This window comes from Dermacentor silvarum, unplaced genomic scaffold (assembly GCF_013339745.2).
Source record: "Dermacentor silvarum isolate Dsil-2018 unplaced genomic scaffold, BIME_Dsil_1.4 Seq919, whole genome shotgun sequence".
Taxonomy (NCBI): domain Eukaryota; kingdom Metazoa; phylum Arthropoda; class Arachnida; order Ixodida; family Ixodidae; genus Dermacentor; species Dermacentor silvarum.
Genome location: NW_023606969.1, coordinates 1 through 24,735, shown reverse-complemented (window position 1 = coordinate 24,735; position 24,735 = coordinate 1).

Below are 24,735 nucleotides of genomic sequence, written 5' to 3'. Positions count from 1 at the left end.
ATCATGAGCAATATAAGTGAACACAGGAACACGTGTCAGATAGCCTCGAACCCTGCTATGGGCGATACGCGGCGGCTGCCATTGGAAACAAAGTGGAAAGGGGGTGCTCTTCTAATAACTGTTAGTACTCCCACCATGGGTCTGTTTCCACAAAGTGTGGAACTTCACATTGCCAGCGTACAGTGATAACTGTTTGGTATTGCGGTTGCTGGTAACATTGCGCGCCGAAGCGTGGCCAAAAGTAGCACTGTTTTAATGCATAAGCAACTCATTGAGTCGATTGATATAAAACAACAATGATTTAATATACGAGCCAAGATCTAAACGTTTGATCATACAGTTGCACGAAGAACAAAAAATAAAAAAAGCATGAAAGAAAAATACTTGCTGTAAGTCACTGCGACACATTACCGTCTTATTGGCTGTCGGTGGCCAGCGAACCGCCGTCAGCTGCCATTTTCGACAAACACAGGCACGGTTGGAGTGCCAACAGTTGGCGAAAGAGCGCGCCTCCTTTCTCCTTTGTTTTTGACAGCACCATCCGTGTATCGCTCTAACTCGGTTTCGAGGCTATTTACCATACGTTAACGTGTTCTCGCTCATATTGCTCACAATAGTACATCTCTCTTTCTGTGGTGCGAAGTAAAACAAAGACACGCTGACACTCGATTTGTGTATTTTATTATTTCTCCAAACTTTAATTCGTCTACTGAAGCAGCAGATACACAAATAGCAGATGTTACCTTGAATAATTCTCGAAGTGTCACTATGAGCGACGTCACAGCATATATATACATGTACTTAGGCACACTTGCTGATGTACGTCTTGGAGCACGGCGCCCACGAGAAGGGGCAAACGGTGTTTAGTTTGAAATTTCAGCTCCTTTCGCGGCACGTAGTGATGTAATTCTTAGCAGGCACGAGCGTAAATTTTATGCACTGCACTTGTCAGCTCAAAATGGCCAGACCTGGCGAGGGACCCTTTAAGGCAGCCACACAAGGAGTTGGCAGCAGGGGAGTCTTTGAGGTCCACAGTTTCAGACTCACAGGATTCTGACGTCTCACCTCGGCAGCAATCTTTAAATTGGTCAGTCCAGCAACCACCTCTGGCGTGCGTAGCATTTGAGTTGTGCATGACAGGGCTCGAGTATGCGCTCATGTGCTCCAGTTTGGCCGTGCCGCTTGACCAATGGATAGAAGCCACATCCAACTTGAGCACTCTGAAGTGCTGTCAATAGCACGAACAGACGCTGCTTCGTTGCACGAAGCAACGCCTGCCCAGGCATCTAACCAGGAGGGAGTGTTCTGCTGGGAAGCATATGTGTGGTCTGACACATATGCATATGTGTGGTTTTGCCTGCTTCGAAACTGGTTGAGTGTTCAAAACTAATGGAAATTAGTGAGACTCAATGGCCACGACACCGATAAGCATGTGGTCAAAGTATTAGTACGTGGGCGGCCGCAGTTGAGCGTGAGCAGAAGATAGTCAGTTTTTTCTAGAAATACATAATTCTTATTAAACTTCGAAAGCGGGTTTTTGCTTACTTTAGCTTGTTTATTAAAGAGCTTCAATGAATATACACTGTAACTGTAGGAAGAATCGGACAGATACAAACACCTTCTTGATTTGTGTTAGCTATCAGCCAATAGCAGATGGCACATGCAAGCTGGCAATTGCTTTGAAGTGGGTGAGAAGACTTTGTTTGAAAACACTGAGAACTGACTTTGCGCTCTTCTTGTGAGCTCCACACGCCGTGCACGACTGCAGCATTTGGCCGAGATATTCACAGCAGCGTACATCATCCGCGGACTGCATTTCTTCACTAAGCTCGATAGGTGGTTCACGACTGCGTTAAGGGGGGGAAGTGGGTTTTAGAAACATTTTTTTTCTTTGACATATGGTGCTGAAAACTTGTGCAAATATGTAATGTTATGATGATGTGCTTATTTTGAATATGCAGTCCATTTTTGTTTATATCCCCTGGTTCTAGTTTTATGTGCGCTTCCTTTAAATAATTTTTGCAAAGGTTTGCAATATATCAACGTAGATTTGCAACCATGTTGTGCTTCCAGCTTGAGCTCCAGCTAGGGCTCTTGGATTTCACCTTCCATATGTCCTCTTGATCAGTTTAGAAATGCGAGAGGAGAAATGTGGAAACAACTTTTCCTAGAGTTTGCCAGTAAAGTTGTTGGTTGACAAAGAAAGACATGGACCGACCAAATAAAACCTTAAAAGCAATTTTTATTTGGTTAGTGTCGTCTTTCTTTGTCATGTTTAATCCCGACCAGATGGGCTTCCATTGAACTCTCGATTACTAAGTTGTTTGACTTCTAAACTTGTGTAGATCCTTTGCGAAATAAGGAATATATTATGGGATATAACTACTGCTTTTTATTAAACATCGTGTTAAAAATATAAGATGAATAGTTCTTTAAATAGGAATCTGGCAGTTTTTGTGTGGATCAGTGTTGTATCGAACAAGTTTAATTTTGTGTGTGTTTTGCAACTGTTGGGCATTTTTTCGCAGGTGGACATCGGTGGAGGGGTGGTTGTGGAGGAGGCCATCATCCATGGTCTGCGCCGAAACTGTGCCGGGGCTCCTGCCAAATTTGCAAGAGGGCTGATGCGGCACCTGTTCACAGCAGAGGAGCTGCGCGGAAAGTCGTTGTTTGGCCGAAGGTCAAACGCGCACCCTAGCGCGCCACAGCGCGAGGCCTTGGATCCGGCGAAAGTGATTGCGATTATTGGTACGCCATTTTCTCACTTTACTGCTAGCACACAAGTCTATGTATACAAGGTTACTTGCTTTATTTTTTGATTTGGCACCATTTAGATGCTTTTTATTATATACAACTAGTTTCAAGCACCTTACTTCTCTAGTTTGACCTATAGAGCTTCTATGGAATGAACTTTAGAATTTTCATAATTCCCGAGCATAATTTTTTTTCGTTTATCACATGCTATCTTGTGTAAGGATCCTTTTTAATTGTTAATTTAATTTTTTTGTTCAATAAAACTTACTTTAGGATACACACTAATGTACTATTGGCCTAAAAAGTTTACGGACCAAGGGATCCGACAAAAAGCTGAATATCTCCTTGGCCTCAACACACAGCCTGCTACTCCCATTTCCAGCCTCTACTGGTATATGCGAACAACACTGTGCTGTACAGTTTTACTGGCTACTTTTAAAGGCTGCTCGGACACTTTGCGTTTTCTGAGATCCCGTGGTCCGTGAACCTTCTTGGTCTATAGTACATACAGTAATCCTAAATAGAAATTGGTAATTGTTTCTATAATTGTGACCGTTCCAGATAGGACAAATGGGCAGTTATCCAACATTTTGCAAGAACAACCATAAAACAGTCTTATTCATCCCTATACAATGGATACTTATATGCATGGTTATCATGACTGCTCAACATGTCAAGCTCCACGTGAGAAATTGAATACTGGCATATTTAAGCATAGTGCATACGAACTATGGCATCAGCGGATGGAACAATAATTTTTTTCACCCACTGAACAATAGAAGCCAGTAGGTCATTCCTTTTGTCTCCCAAAAATGTGTTTGCTATGCATAGTGTGATGTCTGTTATAGTCTTAGTTCATAGGTGTTCCTACTTATGTTATAACTGGGAATGTGTTGTCAGTGCAAAATGGGATCAATGTGTGCCTAGGCTGCTGTCTTGGGGCCATGTTCAGTAATCACTTTTGGAGATACTTTTAAATCGCTAGCAATGAAATGTTAGCACCAGGTGCATTGTCCCCGTGCTAGTGTCACAACATCTTGGGAGAGAGAAAGTATTCTCAGAAGTGGTTGTCTAAGAACTCCCTCTCTTCACTGCAGAGTGGGCAGGGAGGGGAAGTGTTCTGCCGATTTTTTGTTACAATTTGTACATTGTAATTTTTTCCCGAAATACTGAAATGAAACTTTGCATAGTGCTACACCTATGTACATATAAATATTTATTGCATGCTTGTGCCTGCTAATATATTGTGGCTGACTGTTCATTACATCTTTTTAAAAATAATTTCATTTGTATTTTGCAGGCTTCACTGTCGCCGAATACCAGGCGGATCCAATGAGGTTGAAGAGCAGCCTGTCATCACTGCTTTCTAGAGAGCTAAAATAGCGGGCAATGCTGCAAAATTGAACTTGCCACATGTGGGTAGCCGCCAATGCTACATACAGGTCAGGCTGGTGGTGAGAACTGAAATGCTAAGGTAAACCTCAATATTTATTTATTTATTTACTTACTTGTTTTGTCCATATCTATCATGAATACTTTACAGGCCTCCAGGAAAGAATTGGGTAAACACAGGAAGGCACAAGTAAAAAGACAACACACAGCACTGCTAGCAACAACAAAGTTTATTCTCAAAACCAGACCGCTTAAATACCACATGTGCCATAGCAGACATACATCATGTGGAAGCGCTGAGAAACGTGTGAATGAATTCACCCTATCAAACCATATTTAATGACCCGTGACAACCTGCCACAACAACCTGTCACCGCTTACGCAGGAAATCGAACTCCTTAGGAGACAGCGCTTTCGAAGGCTTGCTAATGCACAGTTCACCAAGTGCATGGATAAGCTCTGCCTCGGCAATCAGCCCGGTGATCTCTTTATATCGACCAACAATAATGGTGTCAGATAAAGCAAGGCAACCATGTGCCTGGGTATGGAGGGGGAGAGACCCATCGGGCGGCAGCTTTTTTGTTTTGTTTTTGTGCTCTCTCAACCGCTCATGTACGCACCGACTGGTTTGACCGACGTATTGTTTCCGACAAGAGAAAGCAATGCGATACACTACAAATGCTTTGCACTCTACGAACTTTTTATTATGCCCTTTTGTGCACTCAACCTTTTCTGTCTTAGAATATTTCTATGAAAAGTTTGTAATGCCTTGCAATCTACGAAAAGTTAATAGAGTGCAAGGTATTTGTAGTGTATCGCATTCCTTTCTCTTGTCGGAAATACGTCGGTCAAACCAATAGGTGCGTACATGAGCGGTTGAGAGAGCACAAAAACAAAAAACTACCGTTCAATGGGTTTCGCGCCCTCCATACCCAGGCACATAGTTGCCGTGCTTTATTTGACAAGACCATTATTGTTGGTCGATATAGAGAAAAGATCACCCGGCTGATTGTTGAGGCAGAGCTTTTCGACACACATCGTGAACTGTGCATTAGCAAGCCTTCGAAAGTGCTGTCTCCTAAGGAGTTAAATTTCCTGCGAAAGCGGTGACAGGTTGTTGCGGCAGGTTGTCACGGGTGATTAATTATGGTTTGATGGGGTGAATTCATTCACACGTTTCTCAGCGCTTCCACATGATGTATGTCTGCTATGGCGCATGTGGTATTTGAGCGGTCTGGTTTTGAGAATAAACTTTGTTGTTGCTAGTACCGTATTTACACGATTGTAGGTCGACCCATTTTTTTTTCAAATTTGACAATCCAATGTTCGGGGGTCGACTTAGAATCGAAACCGGACCGTGTACCGCTAGTAGCGGCAAGAAAAACGAGAAATCAGGGGCGCTACGGCGTGGTTACAACTTTGCACCTACGTTTCCATGGTTACGGTAGAAGCGTAGCGTATTAATTTACCGTATTGCATACATTTTGATTGCGCGCACCACGAGCGCACGGCTCTTGTGGGAGCATCGATCATGGAAGAGCCGCCGTTTGGGGGGTATTGGTAGTTGGCGGAAGAGCCGCCGTTAGGGGAGTATGGTAGTTGGCGGATGAGCCGTCGTTTGGGGGGTATTATTAGTTGGTGGAAGAGCTTTTCTTTGAGATACGATTGTTTTCGACGGCCGCGCTCATCTGTCACTTCTGTTGTGCTGAATCGTCGCGCCTGTCATGAGTGCCAAGAACTTTCGGCGCTCGTTCACAGCAGCGTTCAAACGGGCTGCTATCCTCCATGCCGAGGAAACTAACAACTGCGCAGCGGGACGCAAATTTGGATTCGGTGAACGTGTGGTGCGGCAGTGGCAGCTTCAGCGTGAGGAAATTTGGCCTCCCTGGCTACTGTGTGCGGGTGGGTCCTCTCTGCATGGGCGGCTGTACCGCGCGATGTCGTGGTGCGGTCGTTTGCGAAGTGTGGACTCGCACTTGATGACGACGTGCTGTAGGACCGCAGCAGCTATGACGGCAACAGTGCCAGTGAGGTCGACTCTAGTGGCGATGAGTAGTCTTAGCAACCCCATCAATAAATTTCCCTTGTGTGAATGCACTCGCGTGGTTTTTCTCCCCCCCCCCCCTTTTTTTTTGAGACATGAAATGTTGGGGGGGTCGACCTACATTCGAGTTGACTTACAATCGTGTAAATACGGTAGTGCTGTGTCTTTTTACTTGTGCCTTCTTGTGTTATGTTACGTTTTGCGCTGCATCAAAAGGTTTCCTCATGATTCACCAACAAGCCTTCATCACTACCCTTGTCGAGCTTTAACTGTGATTTACAGAATTGTAGTTTTATTTTTTTTTAGTTACAGTGGTAAACTGAATAGCTTTCTTTTTTGCGATTGTCAACAATTTTTAATAAAAATTGGTGGCCTAAGTGTAATGACTACAATTTTAACATTTTTTTAAAGTCTTGTACAACAAACTTCATCAGATTCAGTCCCTTGGTTACTGATATCGACAATTTCGCTGTTCAAATATATTAGAAGCTTCCGAGCTAAACCTTTTTTTAGGCATTGCATGTGTCAGTCTAATTTGTATTTCTCGCCCTCAATTTTCAGTATTGTGTCTGATGGCAGTTTTTTTCTTACAACAAAATACAAGGTTTTTAAATTTTGTGCCCTTTTCTACGAGGTCCACTATTTACCGCATTTTTACAAGGACCGCATAACCGCAATGTTATGCGGTGCACAAATATATGTGCGCCGCATAACATTGCGGTGCACATATATTTTGTGCACATTCATATGAATCTATTTTCGGGCTTTAGTATCCATCCATTTAATGTGCACTGCTGGAACAGCAGGTCCTTCTGCAATTTTAATGTGAAGCTTTCTTGTCCTAGTCAAATCTGCTTTTGTCAGGTGTCAACTCTTCTAGTCAGCCACATATTTTTTTCCTCGTGTTTCATATGTTAGCACCACCAGCTTGACCTAAGACGACGTTGGCAGCTACAGTTGTGTTGCAAGTTCTCGCCTGAAGCATGTATGATGCATGTTCTAGTCTAGTGTGTACATAACATGTATTTAGTCTGTGCAATAAACATTTACAACAGATCACTTTCCGGTTGTAGCGCCAATTTCTTTTTGCCACTGCATTTACTGTAGTCCTTAATGCTTACAGTAGTTTTCTAGTACTTCGGTAAAGTACTTACACACATCGACATAGGTTCTATAGACATTTGCCTTTAGGGTCTCGAAAGCAACTCCATAGAAACATTCAAAAAGTCTTTTGCATCTTTAAAAGAACTATGTAGAAATGTTCTATAGAAATTTGTCTTTAAGATCTTAAAAGAAACTCCGTAGGAACGTTCTATAGAAATTTGTCTTTACAATCTTAAAAGGAACTCCGTAGGAATGTTCTATAGAATTGTGTCTTTACGATCTTAAAAGAAACTCCGTAGAAACGTTTTATAGAAATTTGTCTTTAAGATCTTAAAAGAAACTCCGTAGGAAGGTTCTATAGAAATTTGTCTTTACAATCTTAAAAGAAACTCCGTAGGAAGGTTCTATAGAAATTTGTCTTTACAATCTTAAAAGGAACTCTGTAGAAATGTTCTATAGAATTGTCTTCAGAGTTTCTATAAGAATGCGGTGGCCAAATAACTGTTTGAACTCTATAGGAAAATTCTATAAGCAGTAAAAATAAACACAATAGAATTCTATCGAACAAGGTCAAAAGGCTTTCTATAAAAACACATTAAAAATTTTTGTAAGGGACTGACGGCACCATTCACGGCGCAGATGACTCATAGAGTCAGGCAAGGCACCAGTGTTGATGTTTGTTCCCTTGCCCAAAACAGCATGTTTAGGTGCAGTGTAGTTTTAAGAAGACCAGTTAAACATTACTTTCATGGTTTGAGTGGCCGCATTTTTCTTAGAACACTAAATTTCTTTTCTTGCAACTGCCTGCCCTGGTGTTTCCTTCGCGTCGGCATGAAGTTGGCATGGAGTTACGCATCCGGGAACTCGTGAACAATGAATGACCCTGTAGTTGACACTTTGCGAAGAATACATCGGCTTCCAAGCCCTTCATTTTCTGTTGGCATACTTTTACTTGTACTGTTAGCAATTTCTTCTCGGCTTGCTGAATTATCTTGAGGCCCCACACTGACACTACTGATGTCTTCAATTGAAGACTTTTCAGGATAAGACTGCTGGCTTTGCAAGTGTGGTTTAAGAAAAGGTGGCACTTACAGGTGGCTATTCAAGACGTGAGTGAAATGAACCGGCAAGTCTTGGTTACATCTTGTGTGTAGTCCTGTTGGAGTTAAACGTTTTACGAAAAATTGTAGGTCGCTAACACGATGGTAGGCACTTGGTCATTCACCACAACTTCATAGTCATGTTACTTGGCTAAATGAATCTTCGTCGAACCCTTGACAATACCTTCTACAGAACTTATGGACAAAACATCGTTACCAACACTTACTGGTTCGTCTCTCTAGCGTCCAAAATAGAAATCTGTAAGTGCCACCTTTCCTCTAAAGAACCTTATCCTGAAAACTCTACGCTTGAAAACATCGGTAGTGTCAGCGTGGGGCCTCGAGATAATTCAGCCAGCAAGAGTTCAAGAATGGTGACAGGAAATCAAGAGCTTGGAAACTCGAGCATTGTTCGCAAGGTGTGAACTAGAGCAGACTATTATTCGGGTCTTCTGGGACATACAGCTGAATGTCAACTTCACAGCGAGACTAACGGACCACCTGTGCGGACAGTCACAAGAAAGCCTGACGTATTATAACCAAAACAGCCTGTTCAAACCAGGAAGTGATCTTGAGCTTGTCTTCCTACAAGCCGAATAAACCTGAAACTGCCATTCTAGGCAAAAGACTGAACTTCAACACTGGCACTTCACCCAACCCTGACGAAAGTAACCTGCATCGTGTAACGTGCCAGCAGTAAGCTCTTTCTAAAGCTGGAGAAAGCCCCACTTCCATGGTGTAATCCAGGAACCTGTCTCGGCTCCAGAAAGGGAGCTTTTTTGGCTTGGCTTGGGTCAATAACCATAAAATTATCATTACCAAACAGAATGCATTAACAGTTGCAGACTCAGGGTAATGTCTTTACCTGCTTGATTTTGTGGACAAAAACTGATGAAAGGGTGCCCAATGTGACTAGTTATCTTGTCCACGATTCCGTGATTTCAAGAAGTTTGACAATCATTTCTTTGGCTAAGAATCGCAAAGCATACTTGTGCTGTCATTTGAAACAAAACCATGCACTTTAAGGAAAGGTGCCGATTTCTTTAGGTGTCGTGAGCACCTGGACTGCATAGATAATTTTGGTTAAAGAAAGTAAGGCAGAATGGGCGATATAAAATTACTAATGGCAATAATTTTGGCATCAGTAGATTTTTGCTCAAACCATCTGAAGGTTTCTTGTTTTAGAAAGTATTAAATTTTGTTAAACGTAGCTGCTGTCAGATGATTCTATATAAGCATTTGGCCTTATGCAATACTATTTGCTTTAAATAAAATTTTTGGGTTTTATTTGTCAAAACCACAATATGATTGCTGAACGACATATTGTAGGGCTAAGGCACAAATACACAGATGATACACGAAAACATGTCACAGGTGCTGCTAATAGCTTTATTCGAAACACAACAGGATACTCTTATACCCTTCCCAACGCACAGGCGCACCAACCACTTCGGGCAGACAACAGAGGGCGATTATCCGTGCTAACACAATCATTTTGAAGATCTAAAGAAAGCAAGTTCCGCGTCGTACAAAAAACAACAGAGGTCTGATTTACACAAGCACTACTTTTTTATGTAAAACGCTTTGAGTAGCTCACATGCGATTTTATCTTTACTTCTGCCTGGAATCTTCACATCATAAAATCTCGCACGACAAGGGCAGGCTTTTTTTCGCTGACAGATGCGCATTCAAGTCTGTCATGTTTTTAGCCTGCTCCCTCATTCAATCACTGATGCAGCGGCCAGTTTGTCCTACATAGGACTTTCCACAAGGCAGTGGGGTTTCATAAACCACACCGGGACCACATTGCCTGTAAGGTGTTACATGTTGTACTTGGCAGCTTACCTTAGATCTGCCCATTATGCGGGGACACGTTCGGGCCAGCCTATTGGGAACAGAGAGCAATACAGGCACTCCATGCCTCTTCGCCACTTTCTTTAAATTGTGGCTCAACTTATGCACATACGGTACTACTTGCGGTCTTTGGCCACTCGTCTCACCTGCTCTGGCCTCATTCAACAGTGTGCCCGCTTTTGTAGTTTTCTCTATTCCCAATATGCTGGCCCAACTGTGTCCCCGCATAATGGGCAGATCTAAGGTAGGCTGCCAAGTACAACACGTCACACCTTACTCGCGATGTGCTACCAGAGGGGTTTATGAAATCCCACTGTCTTGTGGAAAGTCCTATGTAGGACAAACTGGCCGCTGCATCAATGATCGAATGATGGAGCATGCTAACAACACAACGAAAGACTTGAATGCGCATCTTTCAGCACACTGTAAAGCCTGTCCTTGTCGTGCGAGATTTCATGATGGGAAGATCCTGGGCAGAACTAAAGATAAAACCGCACGTGAGCTGTTGGAAGCATTTTACATAAAATAAAAAGAGTAGAGCTTGTGAAAGTTGACCTATGTTGTTTTCATGATGTGGAACTTGCTTTCTTTAGATCTTCAAAATGATCGTGTTGGCCCTGATAATCGCCCTCTGTGCTCTGCCCGAAGTGGTTGGTGCGCCTGCGCGTTGTGAGGAGTACATATACTGTATCTCCCTGTGCTTCAAATAAAGTTGCTAGTAGCGCCTGTGACGTGTGTCTGTGTATCATCTGTGTATTTGTGCCTTTGCGCTATAATATGTCGTTCAGCAAACAGCAACTTGCCTAACACCAAGTCCTTCTGTACAATATGATTATGGGGGACACTGTAGTGGGGAACTCTGGATTAACTTTGAACACCGGGGGTATGTGCCCCATACACCTTATGGGGGTGTTGTTGCACTTTGCTGCCATCAAAATGTGGCCGTTGTGCATGGGATTTTATCCTGTGCCATTCGGCTTAGCAGTGCAATGCCAAAGCCACTACGCCACCACGATTTTTACTTTTGCTGGCAGAATAGCAGTTTCGAAATAATTTAATTAGCTCGACCTGTTGATGCTGCTCTCTAATAGTAGATTTTATGCATGTTACTTATGTTGCTTCAGTACTAGTAATTATTATTACTCAAATCTCTTTTTTTACTGTAATAACACTTGTTTCAGTGATCTGCTAATGTGGCAGGTTATTCTACCACACTATAATGCACGTTTCCTTAGGAGTCATAAGCATTGCAGGAAACCACTTATTTTTAATAAATTTTGGTCAGTATCGCATGTTCTGAATGCTGAAGCATTCTTACCTGTGTGAATGTCAGCCAAACTGCTTTTGCCTATGTGTTATCTTAGTGCATGTGTGAAAAAAAAACTGTTGGCTGTTGTTTACTTTTTCAGGTGCGCGGCAAGCTCTTACTCAAGCAACACATTCCAGTGGTCTTCTGTCAACAGACTGGGTGTATTGAAGTACCATTACAAGGTCCAATAAACAACGCTTGCGAGATGTATGACATGCTCTTGCTTAAAATCGGAGGACTTATTCACTATTAATGTAAGCTTGAATAGGTGTGCTGAAGAACCTGTGTAGTGTACTTGTTTATTAACAAGTACAAACCATTACCTCACCTGACATTTTTTTCACCTCAACATAACTCTTTACTGTAGATTTCTGAACAAACCATTACAGCAACACAACACTGCAGTAAGGTCAGCACAAGTGTTCGTGCATGAACACTTGTATTTGCAAGAATTGTATTTGCATTATTATACTAAATATGAATATGAGGTGCCTATCTTCTTCAGGGTGCATTCTCGCAGGTCGTACAAACTCGTCATCTTGTACGCACTCAGCTCGTAGAAACAAACTCGTTCATAATGTACGAGAATCTCGTTCAGTGACAAGAATGCGATCTCGCACACATGTGTACGAGAAATGTACGCGATTATTACTGCGTAGACTGTACGAGGTTCTCGTAGACTCAACGAGTTCTGGCAGACTGAACGAGTTTCTCGCACAGTCTACGGAGCAATAATCGCGTACAACTATTTCTCGTACATTCTCGTTCACATTTTTTCAATAGGGTAAGGCTACACCCATAATGCGTTCTTAAAATAAAATCTCCATGAAAGGCTTTCATTCACCCATATTATTACATCTTTTAATAAAGTTTACTCACATACAATGCAGAATCAAGAGAAGCAAGAACAGACGACAAGTAGCTCCAAAGCGAGCGAGGATCTTGTCGTCTGTTCTCCAACTAAAGCGGCTAGCCGATGCTTTTTAAGCTTCATATAATTCTGCATCCTATAGTAAGTCCTCAAAATTAAAGAAAACATGTTTTTGTGTAATAATAAAGCTAAAACAGCTTTTTACGTGTTCTTTCAGCATGAAATTAATCATTCTTCATACCACGAAAAGCCGCAACACAAAAGCCGCAAACACACCAAGGAAAAAAAAACGACAGGCGAAAGGGAAGGAGCGTCGTTTTATTACAAATTTTATTAAAATAAATCATTGTCACACACAGAATGCTGTCTGTGAAAAGGTCCTCCTTTTTCCTTCCTCCATGGAAGGGAGCCTACCGCAACGCGATTGACGCCGACCGTGGTGGCACCCATCACGTGGTGAAAACGTCAGAGCGCGCGGTAGGTTTTAGTAATGCCGGTTGATTTTTTTTTCAATACCCATTCGAAACAATTTGAAACTCTTGAAATAAACAAAATCAAAAGCAAGGGAAAAAAAGGACAAAAATCACATCATCTCACCCTACGGGCACCATAGTGGGATGAGAAAGCATCGCGGGGGGTGCGCATCGAGTTTCCGTTTCGTTTCACTTGGCAACACAACTCTATGAAAGAGTGAGAGAATGTATTGTATTGTTGCTGATCTGGCGTCGAAGCACGCCGACGGCCGCTGACGTTCGTTCTGGACGCTCCCGACCTTGCTCAGTTTGTTGTCGAACCAAAGCCGGTCGCACACGTTGTAGCTGCGTCCGAAGCTCCGATCGAGGAAGTCGCGCTTGAACCGCGCGTCAGCACCGTCAAAGCCCAGGCGTTGTAATGGCCTCGAACGTGTTGCTGCTCTGGCCGCAGACTCGCGTTGCCTCGTCGCTTCGGGATAGGGAGCTGCCGCTCGACGCTGCCGTTGCGCTTCGACTTTCCGAGCCCGGAGTTCGGGGTCGGCTTGATAACGCTGACGTTCCACTTCGGCGTGCCGAGCCCATGTTGCTTTCGTAGAAGTTTCCTGTCGACGTTGACGTTTACGTTCGGCTTCCCTGGCCCGAAGTTCGGGGTCCGCCTGCCAACGCTGACGTTTACGTTCGGCTCCCGAGCCATCCTCTGCTCCGCAGCGGTGGCGCTGCCGCTGCAACTAGAGCCGGCGTTGTTCATGGCGTTTCGCACATCGTTGCATAGAGAAAGAATGAGTAGTAAGTGGTTCGTGTGAAAAAGGAAAGGTTGGCGCTATCTTCTGCAGTCCTTGAGGGAGCACGGCTCAGCGCCAAAGATAGAATGACGGAAGCGCAGCGAAGGCGCGCTTTATATTGCGCCGCGACACTTGCGCCGCCTGCCGGCGTACCCTTAGAGAGGGAGAGTTATATGCAATGATTTGCTGCGCCGCACTTGTAGCGGAGAGGGGGAGGAGGAGAGCGCACACCTGCGTAGGAGAGGAGAAAGAGGGAGAGTCGCGCATGCGCAGTATGGTTGCGGACACCGCAGAACGGACACTGCCTCTAGCACAAGATGCTCTCGCATCTAAAATCTTTTCCCTTCCTGCATGTGAGCAGCTGCCGGCCAAGCGCGCACCGAATGAAAACTACCCGTAACCAAACGTCTCAGCAAATCTCGATTCTCCGTGATCTCGACGCAAGAGCTCACGTGTTGGGCCACCACTGCTGGCTACACGAAGCGTTCGCTTGCCAAGGCTGGCTGTGTGACGTAATGCTCCCTCCTAAATTTTGCCTTCCTCCATCATTCCCAAGCATACCACAGCGCAGCAGCGCCAGATTTCCCTTTACGTAATATAATGAGACTCAATGGCTGGAACCGACACGGACAGACTGAATAAATTTATTGCACTATTGCCAGCATTGTAGCATCATCGCTATGGAATATTAGTTGTGCAGCCTTTAGTAAGACTTAGAGATTAACTCCTACCAAATAAGGAAATTTACTAGCCCGACGTTTCGGAACCAATTCGGCTCCTTCAGGGGGTATTCTTCGGAGGTGGCGGTGTGCCGCTTTTAAAAGGTCCGTCGTAACAAAGGAGAGGAAGGGGGAGAGAGCGTAAGGTGCGGAGACACTTGGCAGGGCACCTGTTCTAGACAGACAAAATAGGTGGTGGGGGTGGGGTGGGGCTTCGGCGTCGCTGGTCGGCTGGGTTGACCGATGCTGGGCGCCCTTTAGTCGCTGGAATGCGTTGACGAGGGACAGGGGGGGGGGGGGGGACGAGTTGTTTTGGTGTTGCTGACCTAGAGCGGGGGGTCATTTCTTCCCTTCGTCGCGTCTGCAAGGCCATGAACATACAAAGAAGGAAGAATGCCATTCACGCGGTTTATATTACCCGCCATGTTCTGAATGTGCCAAGACTCCAGTAGTAAGTAGCCTTTTTCGCCAGTTTGTCTCTGTTTGAAGGATTTGGGTTTCTTGGAAAGAAATCTTGTGGTCAGCGTCTTCGGAATGTTCGGCGGCGGCGCTGCGTATTCGGTTGAATGTTCTGACGTCGTTTTCATGTCTTCTTCTTTCTTTCTTTTAGATTTTTGGTTTCGCCGATGTACGACGCTGGACAGTCGGCACAGCTGACTTTATAGACGACGCCTTGAGCTTTTTCTTTTGGTGGACGGTCTTTTGGTTGAGGAATGAGGATATTCAAAGTGTTCATCGGTTTAAGCGCGGCTTTGAGGCCTTCTTTTTTCAATATTCGGCCGAGAGCTTCGCTGGTACCTTTGACGTATGGGATGGACACTCGTTTCTGTGGTCGAGGGGGAGTCAACGGTTGGACGTCTCGTAGTTAGTTTTTTTCTTTTTTGTTGTCGGGTTGTTTTTCGAATGAATTCCGTTGTATAACCATTCCTTTTGAGTTCGTTGAGAACCGTTCTCCTTTCTTTCTTTTGGTCTGATTTCAATGTGCAAATGAGTTCGACTCTTTTCAATAAAGAATTTACGACCGATGCCTTGTGGTTTGCCGGATGGTTGGATGCGAAGCGTAGGTAGCGGCCTGCGTGGGTTGGTTTTCGGTAGCCTGAGAATTTTAGATTGCCGTTGGTTCGTGTAACTTGTACATCTAGGAATGGTAACGATCCGTTTTGTTCGCGCTCCGACGTGAACTGTATATCCGGGTCTATGGAATTTAAATGGCTCTGCTGGTTTTCGACTTGCGACTCCTTCACGATACAGAAGCAATCATCCATGTACCTGAGGAAAGCTTTTGGCTTCGGGGAAAAAGTACTCAGAGCTCTGTCTTCGATATTTTCCATAGTTAGGTTAGCCATGGTGACGGAAATTGAGGCCCCCATGGGAGTTCCTTTCACCTGCTTGTAGTAGCTGCCTCGGAAGGTGAAGTAGGTATTTGATAGGCATAGCTCGAGAAGGCAGCATATCTCGTCTACACTCAAGGAGTTCTCTCGTCGAGTGTGTCGTTGCGTTCCAGGGCATCCCTTGTTGCGGATATAGCTAACTGAATGGGTACTCTGGTGAACAAAGAGATAACATCAAAAGAGACCAGGCATTCATCATCTTCGAGGCGTACATTTGATATGAGCTTGATGAAGTTTTCGGAGCCAAAAGTTTTCCTCAGGTACATGGATGATTGCTTCTGTATCGTGAAGGAGTCGCAAGTCGAAAACCTGCAGAGCCATTTAAATTCCATAGACCACAGGCCCCCACCCCACCCCCTATTCTGTCTGTCTAGAACAGGTGCCCTGCCAAGTGTCTCAGCACCTTACGCTCTCTCCCCCTTCCTCTCCTTTGTTACGACGGACCTTTTAAAAGCGGCACACCGCCACCTCCGAAGAATACCCCCTGAAGAAGGAGCCGAATTGGTTCCGAAACGTCGGGCTAGTAAATTTCCTTATTTGGTTGGAGTCAATCTCTAAGTCTTAATCAATTTTCCCAACCAGACAGGTAATTCTGTCGAAATGTTTAGCTTCAAGCCTTTAGTAACGTCTAAAAAGAAGACGTTCTCGCTTTTAAACCATATAAAACCGTGTTTTAACAATTGTACGAGGGTAAAACCATAGTAATCATTGTAGGAAACTCGGTGACTACACCAGAAATAGCCAAACTCACCTGTGCGCTTAGCGGGCACTAGGTTCCTTCTGTTTGCACCACTTTACATTCAAGGCTTTTTTGATGATGTATCGTGTTTAATGGCGCAAGGGCCAAGTATGACCAAAGAGCGCCATGCCAGTGTTTGTGAGTTTGCAGTGGAGCGATGAATTCTGAGAAGTAGATGAGGCGTGGCTGTAAAAGGGCCTAAAAATAATCGCTCCAAAGTGCGTAAAATATACATGTACTAAAATCATGGCAATGACTAATGAGGTGTACTATGCAATGAAGAATACATTGAGAAAGAATGACACGATATTTAAAATAATTAAGATGCAGTAATTGGCAAGACGCACAACGGCCTAGACAGAGCCCTTGAACCACAAGGGCCTGGAGTCATGTGCTATAAAAAACTATCACAGCGGCATCCTCTAGAGAGAGTATGGGCTACAAACTTATTGGGCTAATAATAACATGTAGCACAACATCGTTCAAAAAGCCGAGGATTGCACTGGCATTAAAAAGTGGTTCCTCACCAATAAACATCATGGGATGAAGAGGGATATGATAGCGGTATGCTACAGGAAAATGTTTTCTCTGCGTTTCGGCTTCCCGACACTCCAGCAGGACGTGGAGGACGGTCAGCCTCTCACCACATCTACCACAGGTTGGTGGTTCGTCACCAGTAAGCAAAAAAATTGTGGGTGCCGTACGTGTGTCCTATTCTGAGACGGCAGAATATGACGTCAATTCGTGGTGTTTTCGTAGCTGAGGGCCAGAAACCTAACTGTGGTTTAATCATGTGAAGTTTATTATTTGTTTCAGCGTCCCACAAGCGTTGCCAGTGGCTTCGCAGTTTCTTTCGCAAGAAAGGTTTCAAGTCTATTACAGGAACAGCTACTGTGTGATTACTAGTGTGTGATGTAGCTGATGTGGCCATTTGGTCTGCTCCCACATCACCCTCAATGGCTCTATGGCCTGGCACCCAGCATATTATTACATGCTGGTTTGCTATATACGCTCTGCATAGAGTGGAATAGAGCTCAATGAGTACAGGATTTTTGTGTTTGCAGAGTGACAACAGGGATTTCACAACGCCTAGAGAGTCTGTAAATATAACTGTTTTTGAAGTTTTGTTTTCGTTATATGATTCATAGCCGACAATAGTGCATAGGCCTCAGCCGTAAAGATACTTGTTTCCGGGTGTAGTACACCGGATTCCGAGAAAGATGGGCCGACGGTTGCATAAGAAACCCTGGCATGTGATCTAGAAGCGTCTGTGTAAAACTTTGTACACGAGTACTTGGATTGAAGCTCTAGGAAATGCATTTTAATGTGTGCCTCTGGAGCGTCTTTCGTGACCTCTACGAACGATGTGTCACACTCTATGATCTGCCACTGCCACGGCGGTAACAGTTTAGCAGGAGCCATAGGTCGATGTTCAAGCACTGGAACACCCATTTGCTCACTAAGATTCCTTACAAGTAAAGAGAACGGTTTCCTCGCTGCAGGTCGGTTATGGAAGAGTGTGGCAGCGGTCATATCGTTTATGGTGGAATAAGAAGGATTTCATTGTTTGCTTGTACTGTCAGAAAATACGTGAAACTGCTATATGAACGCTGCAGATGGAGTGACCACTGATTCGACTCTACATAGTGACTCTTGATCGTGCTTGTTCGGAAAGCACCGGTCGCGAGGCGGATACCCAGATGGTGAACGGGGTCTCGTATTTTTAATGAACTAGGCGTTGCGGAGTTATAAATTATAGCTCCGTAATCAAGGCGTGAGCGGACAAGACTGTTGTACAAGTTTAGGAGGCATTTTCGATCACTACCCGGATTCAGGCGACGGATGTCTGCGCAGGACATATTCTTATTGCTCAAAGAGGAGGTACTCAACCCACCTCCAGGTAGCCTCAATAACTTACTCCTTGCCCTCGACATCGAAAAAGCCTTCGACAACATCGCGCACTCTGCCATACTAGACGGCCTCACAGCCATTGGATGCGGTGAACGTTATGCCGCTGCATGCCTTGGCAATCGCAAGGCACAGATTGGCATGGCCGGAACCAACTCACCACCATATGAACTTCCACTGTACGCCTCGTACAGGCCTTCGTCCTCACCCGAATCACCTTCGCTCTGCCCTTCCAAGCTACACGCAAGACCGAAATAGAAAACATCGACAAGCTCATAAGAATCGCATACAAAGCTGCACTCCAACTTCCGAATTGCACGAGCACAGACAGGCTCACGTCGATAGGCATAAATAACACATATGAAGAACTGGCAGCCGCAACGCTAATCGCACAAAGAGAACGACTCAAGACCACACACTAGGGCAGAAAACTACTGCAAAGACTGGGATACCCGCTCACCCCCCAATACTGCGGAGACCGATCATCGTACCGATGCACCTACGGGCTCGCATCATCGTGGAACCGGTCCCCAAGAACATGCATCCGCTATACAACCAAAAGCGCCGGCAAGCACGAGCACGAAAACTCCTCCAGAGAAGGAACGATCCTGATACTTACTTCACCGACGCCAGCCTTTACTCCACAACACCACAAGGCCCCAGAAAACCGGCAAACGCAACGGCAGTAGCTAACCAAAAGAAAGTGGTGGCCTGCGCATCTATACGCACCAGATCAAGCGCCGCTGCAGAGGCAGCAGCCATAGCCCTCGCAATCAAAGAAGCAGAACGAAGAGGTCGCTCCGCATATATCCTGACGGATTCACAGGCCGCCTGTAGGTTATATATTAAAGGCACACTTCCCAGGTGCGTCACCGATATCCTGGGCCCCACGCTGACTGAGGACCATGGGATCGTCTGGTGCCCAGGGCACACAGACCTCGAAGGCAACGAGGAGGCCGACTGTGTAGCTCGCGGACTTGCTGGCCGAGCCACAGAAGACTCTTCGAGGCCCCTCACAAACCACCATGAAGATCCCATTACGAGCAGGCAGATTTTGGAGGACCAACGCCTGACCAGACGAACGTACGCTCCTCCACATCCCAAGTTAAGCAGCCAACAAGCCAGGGACTGGCGCCGCCTTCAAACCAACACTTACCCGCACATATTAAGGTTGCACGCAATGTTTCCAAAGGTATACACAACCAGTGTATGCCCCTGGTGCAACGACCACACAGCCACACTGACACACATTACATACCAGTGTACGGAACGCGCAGCCGAGGCAGTATCCAGGCTGGTGAGCTCATCACAGACACTCACAACGTGGTCTTGGGAGGCACGACTTTCCGAGCTAGCACTGGGAAGCGAACTGGCGACCCTGGACCAGGCCCGGCGAGCCGCCGCGGCCAGTGGGGCTCTACAAGAGGGCTCCACCCGAGAATAACCACACCAACCACTCTTCGTACAATAAAGTTTATTCTCTCTCTCTCTCTCTCTCGATCACTACCCCATGTTGTGTGCGAGAGAATTCTTAAAGGTTCAGTCTTCAGATATTTAAGAAGGGGGATGAAGGTAAGCTTAGAGTCCAGAATTATGCCCAGGAATTTGTGTTCACTGCTCATGGATAGTTCCTCTCGATTGATCGTGAGATTTGGCACCGGTGTCACGCCTCTTTTGTTTGAGAAGAGTATGCATGTAATTTCTGTGCGTTTATTTTGAACCCATTTACATCCGCCCATTTAGACAATTTGTGTAATCCAAGCTGCACCTGTCGTTCACAGATAGCGATGTTACATGATTTGAAACCTATCTGTACGTCATCGAAATACACAGAATAACACATGCTGCGCGGAAAGGCTGTATGCAGGGAGTTCATTTTTACAATGAAGAGTGTGCAACTAAGTACACCACCTTGCGGCACGCCAGCATCCTGGGTGAATGTTCTAGATAAAACAATGCCCACTCTTACGCGAAACATGCGGTTAGACAAGTAGCTTTCGACTGTGTTTAACATATTTCCGCGGACCCCCATCGCAGAGATCTCGCAGAATCCGGAAGCGCCATGTCGTGTCGTACGCTTTCTCTAAATCTATAAATACAGAAAGTAAAAACTGTTTATGAATAAACGCATCTCTGATGTTTGCCTCGATGCGAACAAGGTGGTCTATTGTCGACCTACCTTCTCGGAAGCCACACTGGAAGGGGTCTAGTGTTTTGTTATTTTCTAGGAAACTGATTAACGCCGGTTTATCATTTTCTCATACAGCTTGCACAGGCAGCTTGTTAGAGCTTTTGGCCTGTAGCTGCTGGCTAAGGACGGGTCTTTGCCTTGTTTAAGTACCGGGATGACTATGGCTTCTTTCCATGAGGACGGAATACAGACAGCCGCCCACATTGCATTAAAGAGAGAGAGGAGTGTTGTCAGTGTTTCGGGGTTTAAGTACCTAATAATTTCGTACATGATACGATCGCCACCTGGCGCCGAGTTGTTACAACAAGCGAGAGATGCTTTAAGTTCGGCTAAGCTAAATGGTTGATTGTAAGCCTCACTCGAAGAACCTTTGCGGTTAACATGCTGCCGCTCTTCGCGTTCTTTGAACTTCTGGAAAGTTTCTGTATAATGCGATTCACTTGATAGTGTTCACCTAGACAATCCGCCTGGTCTTCCAGGCTATCCACCTTGGCTACTTGCTAAGGGTAGAGGATGTGACTCCCGGCCTATTAATTTATTTACCCTATTCCAGACTTTTGTTTCGTCGGTGTATGAATTTATACTGGAAATGTACCTTTCCCAACTCTCTCTTTGCACGTCGACGCGTTCTTCTGCCCTGTGACTTTGCTTGTTTAAAATTTAGCAGGTTTTCAGCTGTTGGGAGTTGCGAAACAATCTCCAGGCTTTGTTTTGCTTTTTACGTGCTTTTTGGCATTCATCATTCATATAAGGCAGGCCACTTTTATTAGCCAGTCCATTAGTTTGTTGTATGCACCTTTCAGCAGCGTCAATGATAAAACCTGTTATATACGCCACAGCATCGTCTATGTTAAAAGAGGCAATGTCATCACGGCCTAAATATGTTATTTGTCGGAAAAGTTCCCAGTTAGCCGAGTCAACCTTCCATCGGGGAACGTGTGGCGAGCATCTATCTTGTTCTGTTAAGCCTAGCATAATTGGGAAGTGGTCGCTCCCAAAGGGGTTCTTGAGAACGGACCACTCCAGCAGGCGCGTAGCCAGGGGGGGGGGCTGATGGGGCTTCAGCCCCCCCCGAAATTTTTTCGTGCCGGCATACACCGCCGACCAAAACTACCACCGACGCCGCGAATAATAATAATAATAATAATAATAATAATAATAATAATAATAATAATAATAATAATAATAATAATAATAATAATAATAATTTATTTCCCATGAAAAGAATTACCTGGCGGGGTTCTGGATAAAAAGTTGCACGCAGGCAACTTGACTAGCCCAAAAACTCATCAAAGGCAACAGAAGGCGTCGGGCGCTCACATGTGAGTAAACAGATGGGAAGGTGTCAATTTACAAAAAAAAAATGTGTATACGAGACAGGTAGTAATACACTTTAACAATCAGAAAAACAAGTAGTCTGCATTACTAAGGAAATATTGAATTTATACATGAGCATTATAGATTACACAAAGAAAGTCTTATTATACGAAAACAGGAAGAAAATAGGAAAAAAAAAAACCTAACATAGCACTATATACAGTGCAGCATAGACTAAAGCAAATAAAGGGGGGAGAAGTCATACAGGATTGCATATGAATAAACTCATTAAACAAGAAGGATTAGTTTGACTGAAAGTAGTTGTGCAGGCTGCATAAGGACAGAAGGTCTATTTCTCGTAAGGCGAGGTTATTGAGTAAGGTCAGAAGTGTATGTCGAAGCATTTGTTGGCCATAATTCGTTCATGAGTGCGGAATGTTCCATTGTTCAGGTGTCCTAGTGTCATAGGCTGCGACATGTTCGTGTAGGCGAGCTATGTTCAATCATTCTGCATTCTCTCTACAATGTCTTTTTCACGCTCGAAAGACATTTCGGCACGAACATTGCGAACAAGGGCTGGATTTTGTGGTACCTGGGGTGCCTGGGGTGGATTTCGTGGCACCTGGGGTCACGAAACGCAAGGATCCGAGCACAAACTTTCAAGGGCTTTTCGATAGCGAGCGGGCACGTTGCGGCATCTCGCAGCAGCCGCGGAATCTACGGAGCGCATGGCTATGGTGTTGGGCTGCTGAGCACGAGGTCGCGGGATCGAATCCCGGCCACGGCGGCCGCATTTCGATGGGGGCGAAATGCGAAAACACCCGTGTGCTTAGATTTAGGTGCACGTTAAAGAACCCCAGGTGGTCCAAATTTCCGGAGTCCCCCACTACGGCGTGCCTCATAATCATAACTGGTTTTGGCACATAAAACCCCACAATTTTTTTTTTTTTACGGAGCGCATGGATTTCAATTCCGAAACTTTATGGGTGTAAAGTTCTCATAAACTTTTGACGCGAAAGGTGCACTGACATTTCCATAGGCGTGCTTTAAAAGATTTTCAATTCTGGAACTTTATGGGGTTAATGCTGTTATAAACTTGGACGAACATGCGTGCACTGGAGCCCTCGTGTCCAAGCCATTCCAGAAATGAAAGCTCGCCCTCGCAATCTTCCACAAACACGAAAATACTAAATATTACCGTGACTGTGAGCTAGCAGCTGATAATTTTCTCGAAACATTTTCAGGACGCGTGCCCAATGTGATCGATCAGCTGGACCAGGGCAGGCAAAGTAAAATTTGAGAAAACAGGAGAAAGGAAATGACCTATTATTGAGTAAATTCTTTTTGCGGGCTACAAGGTCTGGCTCTCGTTGGCCACAGGGACAGTGGCCCTATGAATTTAAGCATAGGCCCCGCTAAAAGTACAAGTATTTTCAAAGCGCTTCTCCGCATGCGAGCTGATTGTGGAAATACATATCTGAAGAACCATTTGGAAAGTTGCCCCAGTAATGCCTCGTATTTAAGCCCAGATGCACAAAACCAAATTATAGAAGTTTGTGGCGAAATTATCAAAGAAAGCCTAGTTGCAAAAGCAGGCTGCTTGTCCATACTTCCTGTCGAAACGACGGACATCGCCGGAATCGAACAGTCTACTGTTTGTGCAAGGTACCTAAACAGTAAACAAGGATGCCAACGACATCGAGGGAGTGTTTTAGGTTTTATCACCGGAATAGATGCCCTCTACCTTTGCGACTGCAGGTTCTGTGTACATGTGTACAAACTGTTCCAGATTCTAGTCACCCTTCCAGTGACCACTGCCAGTGCAGAGAGAATATTTTTTAACAAGAGTTTACTAAAAAACTACTTGCGCTCTACAGTGTATGTGGAACGCATGGTTAGGCTGGTGCTTCTATACACCCACAGAGACGTCGGCATCAACGTGTCCGAAGTCATTGACCGCTTCGCTCAACTTCCCCGCCGAGAGAAGTTTGTCCTTTAGATAGCGAAGCAGCAAAAATCAATGCAAGTAAAAACTCTGTTCCTTCAGGTCCATAAGCTCGTAATTATGAAAACGTATGACTGTTCGTTAGCTTTTAAAACCGCAGAAATTTTATCCTTTTATTCTAGCAGTTAGCATCATGGTCAAAATTATCATGCCAATACGAAAATTACGAGGACATCAATAACCAATTTTGACCGACCTTGCTCATTCAAAGCCCGGTCCACGCGGCGTTTGCCAAAAACACACTCGGATATTAGGTAGTAACTTGCCGCATCATCTGTGGCTTTCGTTTGTCCTTTTCTGTCCGTTTTACCTACCTGCTTTTATTTCTTTTTTTAAACGAAGCAAAACCCTCCTTTAATTTTGGGTGCAGAATAATTGATGCCGCTGTGCAGGCAGTTAAATTACACATTTTCGTACTGATTTTTGCATTATTACTCTCTTATTCTACCTGTATGGTGCTGTCGCGACCACTGCATGACCCGAGTACATATCACGATTTCTGCGATCATTGTTTTGTTCTTGCCTAGATCATCTGTCTTTCTGTGCGCAAGTTTCTGTGCGTATCTCTGACTCCGCAACGTGCTTATTTGTCTTGTTTGACGCACGATATACAGTGACGTTTGCTTAAATACGCAGATTTATTGGAGACTTAGACGTATATTTAAATATCTTGTTGCGAGGTGTTGTGTATACAAGCAGTGAACTTTGTTTCCAGCGACTCTTTTTTGCCCTTTAGCGAGTTGTATCTTCGCATTTGTATATTCCATTCTATCTTCGCATTT